Raw genomic sequence first — 10911 nt, forward strand, 5'->3', positions numbered from 1 at the left:
GATGAAGTTAATCATTCTCCCATGCTGTGACCCCCTTTACCATAGTGTGGCCATTCAAACAGCCTTGAATTGGATGGATTACCAAATCAGATTCTATCATTTGTACTGGATACTGGGAAATGTGAAGAAAACACCATTCATTTCTGCTTCACCAGTCAGCAGGTCTGTACACTTCAACCAGCATGTCAGCATATGTACAGGTGAATCCCGGGAACATCACCTTGTATACATGGATGTGGAAGAGATGGGCTGTCCTAATGGAAGCAGAAGGACTTCACAGGGAGATTATGGGGACATGGATGGGAAGAGGCAGGATTAGAAGAATATTTGGGAGTGAGGAGGGCATGGAGGACCTGAATATTTCGCAGTTTGATATAGGAGAGAGGCGGGGTCACCAAGAGGTGCAGAAGGTCGTGATGAGCAGGGATACAAAACATGCAGAGCCAAGCCTTGCTTCTTCTGCCACTACAGTGGTACTTGCTTTGTTCTCAGCTAGCAAATGTTAGAGACTATAGATGCAGAAGTCTGAAGTCACTGTAGATCTGCTAATAAATAGCATGGAGATTTTTATAGCAGAGAGATTTTTATGCCCATTTTCTATTAGAAACAATGGAAGCCACATCTTTGCTCATGAAAACTCTTCTGTAATCGTACCTGATTTTGCCTGGGATTTTCTGGAGAATGTGCTGTTCTGGTAATGTCCAGAAGGGTGCAGCAGATGATACGTTTTTGACAAAACCCCAGCATAAAGTGGCAGTAAGCAGAGATTTATTTTTTCGTTGCTCATATCACAGCACTAGCTTATATGAAAATTTGTCTTACACAAATATGTGTTTCTTTTCTTTCTCAGTTCCCCTTTTTCCTTCCCACCACAAGAGGCTTAAAGTTGGTTCACTTGAATTTATGCAATATTAATTTTATCTATTTAATTTCTCAAAACTGTATTTTATGTAAGAAAGGCAGCATGCAAGTGTGAAATACTGGGAAAGAGTAAGGGAAAAAAGCCAAATGTAGCATTATCGCTGTAAGAATCTGAAAAACATAATCAAGGTTATGATTCACTGAAAAATAGAGGCACCTATTTGGAAAAACACCACCCCCCACACACACATATTTTGTGAAAACATTGTGCAGATTTCATCTAAATTAGAAAAAGGAGAAGAAAAAACAACTCCCTTGAAAAGGAAAATAAATATGGATAAAATGAATAATTGAGTTTTGAGCTCAAATTAGTGTTCTTAATTTGGAAAAACATAGAACTGCACAGTAATCAAAACAAAACAGAATTTGAATGTCAAGTGTCAGATTATAAAATACCTGCATTGGGCTTTCACCTTGGAGAAAGAGAGGTGTACATTATTGCTCATTCTACACCTTTGCTAGGGAACATCACGCAGCTCTGCTTCTCTGGCTTAGAGTGTGTTTTCCTGAAGTGATGAACAGGAAACTTGTCAGTTAATCAAGGACTTACTTCCAAGCACTGATTCAGTAACTTCTGTCAGTGGAATATAAGTATTTCTGCCGACTTCAGAGGGCTTTTATACAGGCTTTGTAAGGTTTTTAATCCCCCTGTACTCTGCACTGGTGTTACTGTTTCCCCATCAGATGCAAATTTGTTCTGAAGAGCCAGCTTCTAAAGTACTAGAGAAAATGTCCCTAATTTTCCTTTCCTGGCAAAGATACATTGGTAGGAGTAGCAAGTGAGAGATGAACGACCAGAACTAATAAGGAGGACAGTGAATGGTGGGCGCTGCCTTTGTATTGATTGGGCAATTTGTTTATTTTTTTGTACTTTTCCATGTTTAGTCACAGAATTCCCAACCCCAAGTTGGTTTCCAAGGGGAATGAGTGCAGTGTCCTCTAACTCTTAAAATCTCTTTCATGCAAAGGAGAGTGAAGCACTGGAATTTTGCCTGGGGAGGTAGCGGGATCTTCCCATCTGGAAGTTTCGGGAACAAGTTTGATAGACATCTGGTGAACATTTTGGGTCTGTGTGTGCTCCTACACCATGAGGGCATAAACAGAAAATCCTTTTTTGTTGTCTTTTTCTTTAACTCTGTGCATTAGATTTGTGACACCTAAACAGCTGTACTGCAACTCACCATGTGCAACTAGCAGTAATCCTCTTTTCTCTGCAGGATGGCTTTTGCACCTTCTGCCTTCCTTCTCCACTGATCTCCCATAGCTCATAGACATGAAAAGAGGAAATGCTGCATTTCCAGGAACCCAGAGCTTTATGTACTCAAGTTCCCACAGCCGCTGTCCCCATTAATCACTTTGGCTATATCTACATGCCCTGCTCTCTTGGCAGGCTGCAGTTCAGGGCTGTAGGTCATCTTTCAGAGCACTTTTGATTCCTCTGGGAAGCGTACAACACGCTGAGTCCTTGCCCCAGGAACTGACTGAGCAGAATAGCTCTCTTCAGAGAAAGAAGAAAAATCTCTTCTTTTCCAAACCACTCTGGGAACACTCAGAAATCTCCTTTCTCAAAACATCTCCAGTATGAGCCTAAAAGCAACATCATTTCACCCAAGTGGCAGCTCCCCATGCCCTGGGGGTACACTGAGCACAGCTGGTTTGCACCTGATTTTCACAATATAATAGCAACTTCTGGAGTTGCCTCACCTTGACAGCTCAGTTGTTCTTAGCTGGAGTGCCCCCCAGCTACGACGAGACGTGCACGCAAGTCAGACCTGTTCAGGCCTGATCTCCTGGCCTCTGCCAGTTCTCCTGCAGCTGGTGATGGAGACTTTGTGTCCTTCTGGCACCCACCAAACTGGGGCTCTGGCTCCCACCCAGCAGTTGTTCTAGTGCCTCAGGTGCTCATCCACCCAGGCTCTCAGCACCGGCACCACAGGCATTACCTGCATGCTCCCAGCACTGCTGAGAGCTCTTTACACGGAATAGGCAGATTAAGAATTATCAGATAAATGCTTCAGAAAAACCATCTTGTCCTAAATAACCTTGCTAAATTAGAGACCAATATTCACTTTAGTCTCTCTAACCTGCACATATTGGCATATGATTGAGACCAGCCTAAAGAACAGAGTACTCTGATGGAGCATACTCAGAGGAATAAAGTCCTTGTTAATAGTCATAAACAACTGGTTGTCTAGGCCTAACTCCTTCCAAAACTGAAGTTCTCTACAGCTTGCTACCTCTGAGGAAGTTTTGAGGCACAGGCCAAGACCTCATTTCCTCCTGCAGTTGTTTGGTCCCATATTTTCCTCTGCACGTGGCTACAAAATACTGAATCTTTAATTTGAAAGGTACTGCATACTCCGAAAGTGTGAATTTGTGACCTCTACTATAACAATTGAAGGGCTAGAATGGGTCCCCAGAAGCCACGTAGTCTATTTCCCTTCACTCAAACAAAATCAGCTCTACCATGTCCTTCCTGACTGCTGCTTGGACAATCACAGGATAAAACTTGCCAGGGGGACAACTCCACACCCTTCTCAGGAAAGCAGCTCACAATTACCCTTACTGTTAAGGCTTTTCTGATGTCTAATCTAAAGCTTTTTGCCGTAGTCTAGTTCTTTCACATTTTACAGCATGTGAGAATTTAGCAGGGTATCAAGTAGAATAGAAGAGTTGCAAAAAATAAACCAGGACAGTATAAGCCTAATAGTTCCTAGTATTTCCTCTGCATGATGGATTATGTTTACTTGAAGAATATAATGGCAGGCTTTTTTTGAAAAGCATTCAGACAACTTGATGCAATATTAAGTTTGACCTACATACAGAAGACCTCAAGTAAAACACAGTGCCTATTTAATTTATATTCACATAACTAATACATATTCTTTAAATATTAATGGTAAATTTCAGCATTGCTAAAGCAAGTAAATGCATGACAGTAGTGGCTCAAAAAGTTGTTTGAGAACAAGTATCTGAGCTGACATTATTGAGATGACTGGTGTGTCCCACAGCCCTCTACTGAACCATAGTCTTATGGTGACTCCTGTGCCATGTGGCCCCAAACTTTACCCCTCCAGTTGTGCTCCAGGTGTAGCAGGCAGGCTGATCCTCATCCCAGCAAAGCTTAAACACCAGCAATGCAAGAAGGGCTACATCCCTGCTGTCTCCCATGTTGTTCATGTTTATCCTTCACCTAGAAGGTGTCCTTGAGCACCTGCATTGTAACTGCAAACAGAGCTAGGCATAGCACGGTAGGTGATCTGCCTCTTGGCAGATGGCAAACCTAGGGCTAAGGGGCTCTCTTCCAGAAATGTAGTTCAGGAAAAAGCCTGTCTCAGGATGACTCCACGTTTCTCCTACTCTTGCTGTAGGAAACATGCTCAGACAGAGCTGGAGACAGCATAAGTACTACTGGGTTGAATGTAGAATGTGACAGCTCCTGAAGTCGACAAAGTGGTCACCTGGCTGGGAGGATGCTTTGCTGAGAGCTGAGCCAGTCACCCCACCTGCCTTACCCGAACAAGACAGACACTTCTTGTGCACCCGCTCCTGTACAGGCTGACTTGCCATCCTCCCCACTGTGGAAATCACTACCTGGAGACCACCACGATGTGAGCAGGAGATAAAACAGGCAGGGACAGTCAGGGCTGGGGGTGCCCCCAGGCAAGGGTTCTGGCTACAGACCAGGCAACTGAGGTAACAGGAGCTTATTTCCCTGTCTTGCACTCATGCCATAACTAAGTCGTCCCTCTCTGCACAGATCAGTTCTTTTATTATAAACCATCTGTCCAGAAGAAGCCCTTTCAATTTCATGTCTTTTACATCCCTTCCTGCCCTCCCCAGACCAAGCTGGCATCTATTCCCATGGGAGGAGTCCAAGATCAGTGATTTATGTAGAGAAGAATCTGCAAAAGCAGTTTATAACAGTGGAGAAACCAAAAGTCCAAGACACTTCACTGCCTCTTATCTTTGCATATGCAGATGCATAATAGGACCAATAGGGCCCTTTTTCCTGATTTTTTTTCCATGCTTACATCTACTGTGATTTTTCTTGCATGGTGCAGGGCTGGGAGCTGGACTGGCACTGGCAGCACTGGCTCTGACAGCCCTTGGGAAGAACTTACACATTTGCAGAGACATTTCACCGAGCAAAGAGATAATAATCTGTTATGACATTTATTGGTACATGTTTTATTGGGTTTAAAGTAAACGTCAAAACTATACATAAGAACACAGCAAGCTACAATGCTGGAAAATATCTTAGGTGCCCACGGTACGGATGCTTAACCATACATTTGCCTTGTTTCCTCCATATTTCTCAGGTATTACGTCGAATTTCATTTTTATGTCCTAAACTGCGCTTCCCTTCGAGGGGAATCTTGTTCCTTCTCATCTAAGGGGAACTTCTCCCACCCAAACTTCTCCTTTCCCCCTGATGATATGGCAGTGATCAGCTGCACATGTTGTAACAGGTCACTTGTTGGTGACTGAAATTCACTCGCATAAGTACAAAACAAATGTGGCAATTGCATACATTGAATTTAAATGAACCGTCAGCAGTCAGCTTGGAACACAGGTAGGAGCTAACTTTGTCCAGTACAATGAAGAGAATATGTTGTTTGTCCGGTTGTAACATTAAGCCTAAAATTATCTCAGACATCCTCTGCTCCTGCCCTGAAGCAAACCTGAAACTCAGGTCATGTTGTTGGCGACTGAGCTTTCTAGAAAGAAAAAAAATATTATAAAAATAAAGCTTATTACTTTCTTTCCTGTAAAGGATGTGTTTTTAGGAAATCACAACCACTGAAACTGTTCCACTTCTTAAAAGCACTTCTGTGCTTTTGGATAAAGTCCCACTTAATAGCAGTTTTATTTTCCTTGGAAACAACTTGACGTTAAATTCCTCCAGGCAGAAGCTACTGGCCTTTGTATTAGGACATGCTGGCCAAGCCATGCTGTAATGAACTATTTTTATTCTCCTCCCTTTTCTGACATGAGGTCATGCCACGTTCTTCCCTGTTGAGCTAGCAAACAGCTTCCCAGCACCACCATCTTCTGTGCAACTGTTGCCCAGGTTCTTGTCCAGCCTCTTCCTTGCTTCTGGAATTTCAGACTATTGGGTTATGCAGATTTACCTTAAGACAGCACGTTTTTTTTCTGGAGGAGACTGAAACAATACAATCTTTAGCTCTGCTGCTTCTTGACCTGTTAGAGAGCAGTGTAGGGGAGAGGGACCTGGGGGTCCTGGTGGACGACAGGGTGACCATGAGCCGACACTGTGCCCTTGTGGCCAAGAAGGCCAATGGCATCCTGGGGTGTATTAGAAGGGGAGTGGTTAGTAGGTCGAGAGAGGTCCTCCTTCCCCTCTACTCTGCCCTGGTGAGACCTCATCTGGAATATTGTGTCCAGTTCTGGGCCCCTCAGTTTAAGAAGGACAGGAACCTGCTGGAGAGAGTCCAGCGCAGGGCAACTAAGATGATGAAGGGAGTGGAGCATCTCCCTTATGAGGAAAGACTGAGGGATCTGGGTCTCTACAGTTTGGAGAAGAGGAGATTGAGGGGTAACCTTATTAGTGTATATAAATATATAAAGGGGGAGTGTCACGAGGATGGAGCCAGGCTCTTCTCAGTGGCAAACAATGAAAGGACAAGGGGTAATGGGTACAAATTGGAGCACAAGAGGTTCCACTTAAACCTGAGAAGAAACTTCTTCTCAGTGAGGGTGACGGAACACTGGAACAGGCTGCCCAGGGAGGTTGTGGAATCTCCTTCTTTGGAGACATTCAAAACCCGCCTGGACACGTTCCTGTGTAACCTTATCTAGGTGTTCCTGCTCCGGCAGGGGGATTGGACTAGATGATCTTTTGAGGTCCCTTCCAATCTCTAACATACTGTGATACTGTGATACTGTGATTATAAGACACAAGGAGGAGGTATTTGTGTAAGAAAAGATCTGAATTGGCTGCCTAGGGTGAGAGGAAGGAGAGATCCGTCTACCTAAAGGTAGAACATTGCAGAAGATGTCCTTTTGGACAATTACAGCAAATATCCCTTTCCTCTTACCTTGCAATCATGCCTCCATGTGTGGGAGCAAACCCAGTGACAGAGCACTAAGGCAATGCTGAAGAAAGCATGAGCTTTGCAGTGTGGCCCCTTAATCATGTGCCAAGCTTGCAGATCTGGGGGCTTGCAAATTCCTTTTCAAGGTTTAGCCCTACATTTGCAAATTAAATGCATGCTTAGGTACCCCATGAAAGAGTCCTTGATGTTTGAAGGCATTGTGCAAATGCAATTCCTATGCTGCACCTGGACTTTGCATTAACAGAGCAAAACAAGCCCACTTGATCTAGACAGCTAGAAACGGATTTAGCTGTCCATGCTGGAAATCCGTCCAGAAAGCATATTGGCTTTAATCACCCTTTACACAGGGTAATTATTTGTGTTTGAAAAATGTCGTTTCTTTCAATGACCTTATCTACTGCTAAAAAGAAGGGAGGAAATTGGGTTACTACTGAAGCAGCATCCAGGCTTTCATTCACAGTCAAGGATATTTGGTATTGTTATGATAATATGCTTGGCAAATAGAGCATGTAGCTGGATTGGGAAACTATTTAAAATTCAACAGCTCGGCTGTGTGACTTATTCAATGAATTGTTTCTTGCACCAAGCAAAGACTGGATTTTTTTCATCCGTTTTCAGCAGACCTACTTTTAGTGATCCGAATAGCGATTTATCCATGTGCATCTTAAACAAGAAATCTAAGGTAAGCTGTGGCTAGAGCTCCCTTAGAAAGCTTTGCTAGCCAAACCATATCATTAAAAACCCTCATAAATATATAGATATAGGAGTAAATAATGTACACAGAAGTGCAGCTTATGCTGGGCAGGGCATGGGCAGTGTCTGCATTAACATGAACTGTTCTGTAACTAAATCTACTTTGGGATGTTTTCGTCAGTTTCACTGGATCAGAGCAACTAATGTGGAAAAGTCTATCAAGTTCAGTTATATTCTAAACAGGTGGAAATAATTTTGTGGACTGAGAATGATTCAGAAGAGAGTTTGACTCCATGCAGATAAAGGCTTCTTATTTTCTTGTTCTTGCTGTGATGCTGGCATAAGGTCATGGGGAAGACAAGGTTTATAGATGGAGCTAACATTTTGTGTTAGATCAACTAGTATAATTGGAAAAATTAAATGTGTTTATGCACACAAACCCTTCTTTCTGTCTAAAAGCTCATCTAGTTTTTCCAGTCATGCTATGTGGTAGACTGAGTTAATAAAGGACGATAGTAGGAGAATCAAGACAAGGGTGAGACAGAGCAGGATGGTTCATACCACTATAAGAGCATATTATTTACTTTTAAGCCTATACGTCTCGTATAGGTCTACTCAGGATACTAAAATCTGATCTAATCTGAGCTATTTAATTCCATTTAATAAGAAATATACAGAAGCCAACACTGTTGATATAATCTTGGAATTACACATCAACTAGAACTATTTCAATGCTGGTTTAAATTCTTTTTTTTTAAATTATTCATTTTCTAAGAAAAATAGAATTTGTAACAGGTCATTACTTTGTCCCTAATGGAAGTGATCTCATGCACAGAACACCAAACTGCTGACTGGACTTAATCCAAACTTTTTTAAACAAGAACATCTGGTTGAAAGAGGGTAATGCTAGAAAATTTCTTTTTAAAAACAAAACACTGTTTTGAACAATATTGTGGCTTATGTACAATAGCTGCTGTAAAGAAATCAGTACAATAATGGTTTCGGGTTTTTTTAACTACATTAAAATCCACCAGGAACTTTCTAGAATCTTTATAAAAAGTATCTGCATATTTCACAATTAGAACCATGATAAACCAAAAAACTTGGTTCACAGGCAAGGGTGAGACTGACAACACAACAACTCAATTGAATAATATAACTAGTTCCTGAGGCTCTAGTCTCCTTACCCCTACCTTGGAGAAAGGGGTTATGAGGAAGGTATAAAATCCTTAATATAACACTGACCTGTCAAATATTTCTGTTTAATATAAAGAAGTAAAACTACAGAGTTATGCATCCTGTGCCTTCTAAACCAGGATATAACAGAGAAATGTGCAGGCTATTATAATGCATTGCACTGTCCCTAATGGCAAAACAGAATGGGAAAATTTATAGTCAGAAAAAGAATTAAATCTATCTAGTTCTCTAGTGAATTTTGTAAAATGATGCTAAAAACAGCCTCGGTAAGCAAATCACCCTTTGTCAAATTCTTCTGATCTTCCAAGTAATTTCATCTCTCCATTTCTTATGATTTTCATATGAGGAAAAAAAAAAGGAACAATATCTACACACTTTATCTCTGCTATTTAGATGTAGTCTCATAGCAAAAATAGCAGAAAAAATGAACATAGAAACAATGAAAGATCTAGTTGAAGTTTTATCAGTTTCTAATATACATATGTAATATTTTTAAACACAGCACATGTGAAACCATAGACAATAGTGATTAAGATGAAACAGGGGTAATATTTTTAGGGGAGTGGCATGGACAGTTACTTTTGTAATGTCTTCATGCATTGAGTTTGAAAGCTTTGTAAATGAAGTAATAAAGAAGTTTTGTCCTTGAATCTTTATGAGACAATGAAGTCAGCACACTTGCAAACTTCATGTTGGACTACTGTTAACTCTTCTGATAATATGAGTGATGTAAGTACAGTGCTATTCAATCAAATAAGATAATCAGAGTCTACTAGGTATTTCTTAATGAATATTGCATATAAATATGCATATGAAGTGGATACTTTTAACAATAAAAACTGTGAGCTTGGTTGTTCAGTTAGAAAATGAACTGTTGCAGTAATGTTCTCTCTGGTATATACCATCTGCTTAGCTCTTGTCAAGATAATGAGCAAGGTAACAACTTTTAGGGTTTTATTTCGTTATAAAACATTAATACCTGTTCTATGCCATTATTCTTTTTCTACTGTACAATGTACATTTACTATAATAAATGTAATAACTTCTACACACATTTATAGGGAATAACTATGCAATTGCTCTTTTTCATCTGTACAGAATATTCAGTGTGGGAAATAACTGTGGTATTTGCTCAAAAGCATTTCAGCTCTACTGAACCAGCAAAAGTAGCAAGTGATGACATGCAATAAAAGACAACTTTTTAACAGATAATATTACACAGCCAAACTGGCTTTAGGACTGGGATGATACAGCACTCTTCTTGCCATATGTGTTGTTGCAAGCAATAAAGGTTTTCTCATTGGAATTTGCAAAACAGATGCTGAAGAGAAAAAACAAGAGTCAGGCTGGCCTTCAATATCTTTGTTGACTCTGCAGGAAAACAAATGAAGCATGCATCTTTAAAAAAAGTAAATTAATGTGGCTGAACCACAGATAGCAAAATTCACTGCTCAAACAGTTTAAAGTCCTTAAAAATGATGTCTATCTATTCTCTGCTCTCCGAGGAGAAGGATGATGAAAGTCCTGTGCAATGGATATTTGAATCTAGTCCAGGTATCTTGTTATTTAAACACATGATGAAAGTTTTTCCTGGGGCTATGAAAGCAGATGATTTTCTAGGTGTATTGGCATTTCTAGACAGCTTGTCAGTCTTTTTCTTAAATATGATACTTCATTATATTGTCAGAAATAAAAGCAATGCTATTTATGACATATTGTGGGAGAAGTAGTATTAGTTGGATGCAGGGATAACCATGATGGATTGCTCTACTAAGGAAGGAACGTGCCAGTGCAAAATGAAACATTAAAATAGCTGTACTGAGATCTTATGGCTCTTTAGTTTAGCATTAGAGGGCATGGCAAAGACTCAAATGTATTACAGCTTCTCTGTTTTCTTTTCCTCCGTTGCATGTCTTAAATTATCATGGAGCAGTAAAATGTATGTACCTTAATAGTTAATGGGAAAGCCCTTCATTAGCCTCGACACGGTGCATAGTTTTCACTTCCACCCTATTTACTG

Source organism: Neopsephotus bourkii, unplaced genomic scaffold (assembly GCF_033783945.1).
Source record: "Neopsephotus bourkii isolate Nb327-2 ecotype Australia unplaced genomic scaffold, CSIRO-AGI_Nbou_v1 NB_1767, whole genome shotgun sequence".
Classification (NCBI taxonomy): Eukaryota; Metazoa; Chordata; class Aves; order Psittaciformes; family Psittacidae; genus Neopsephotus; species Neopsephotus bourkii.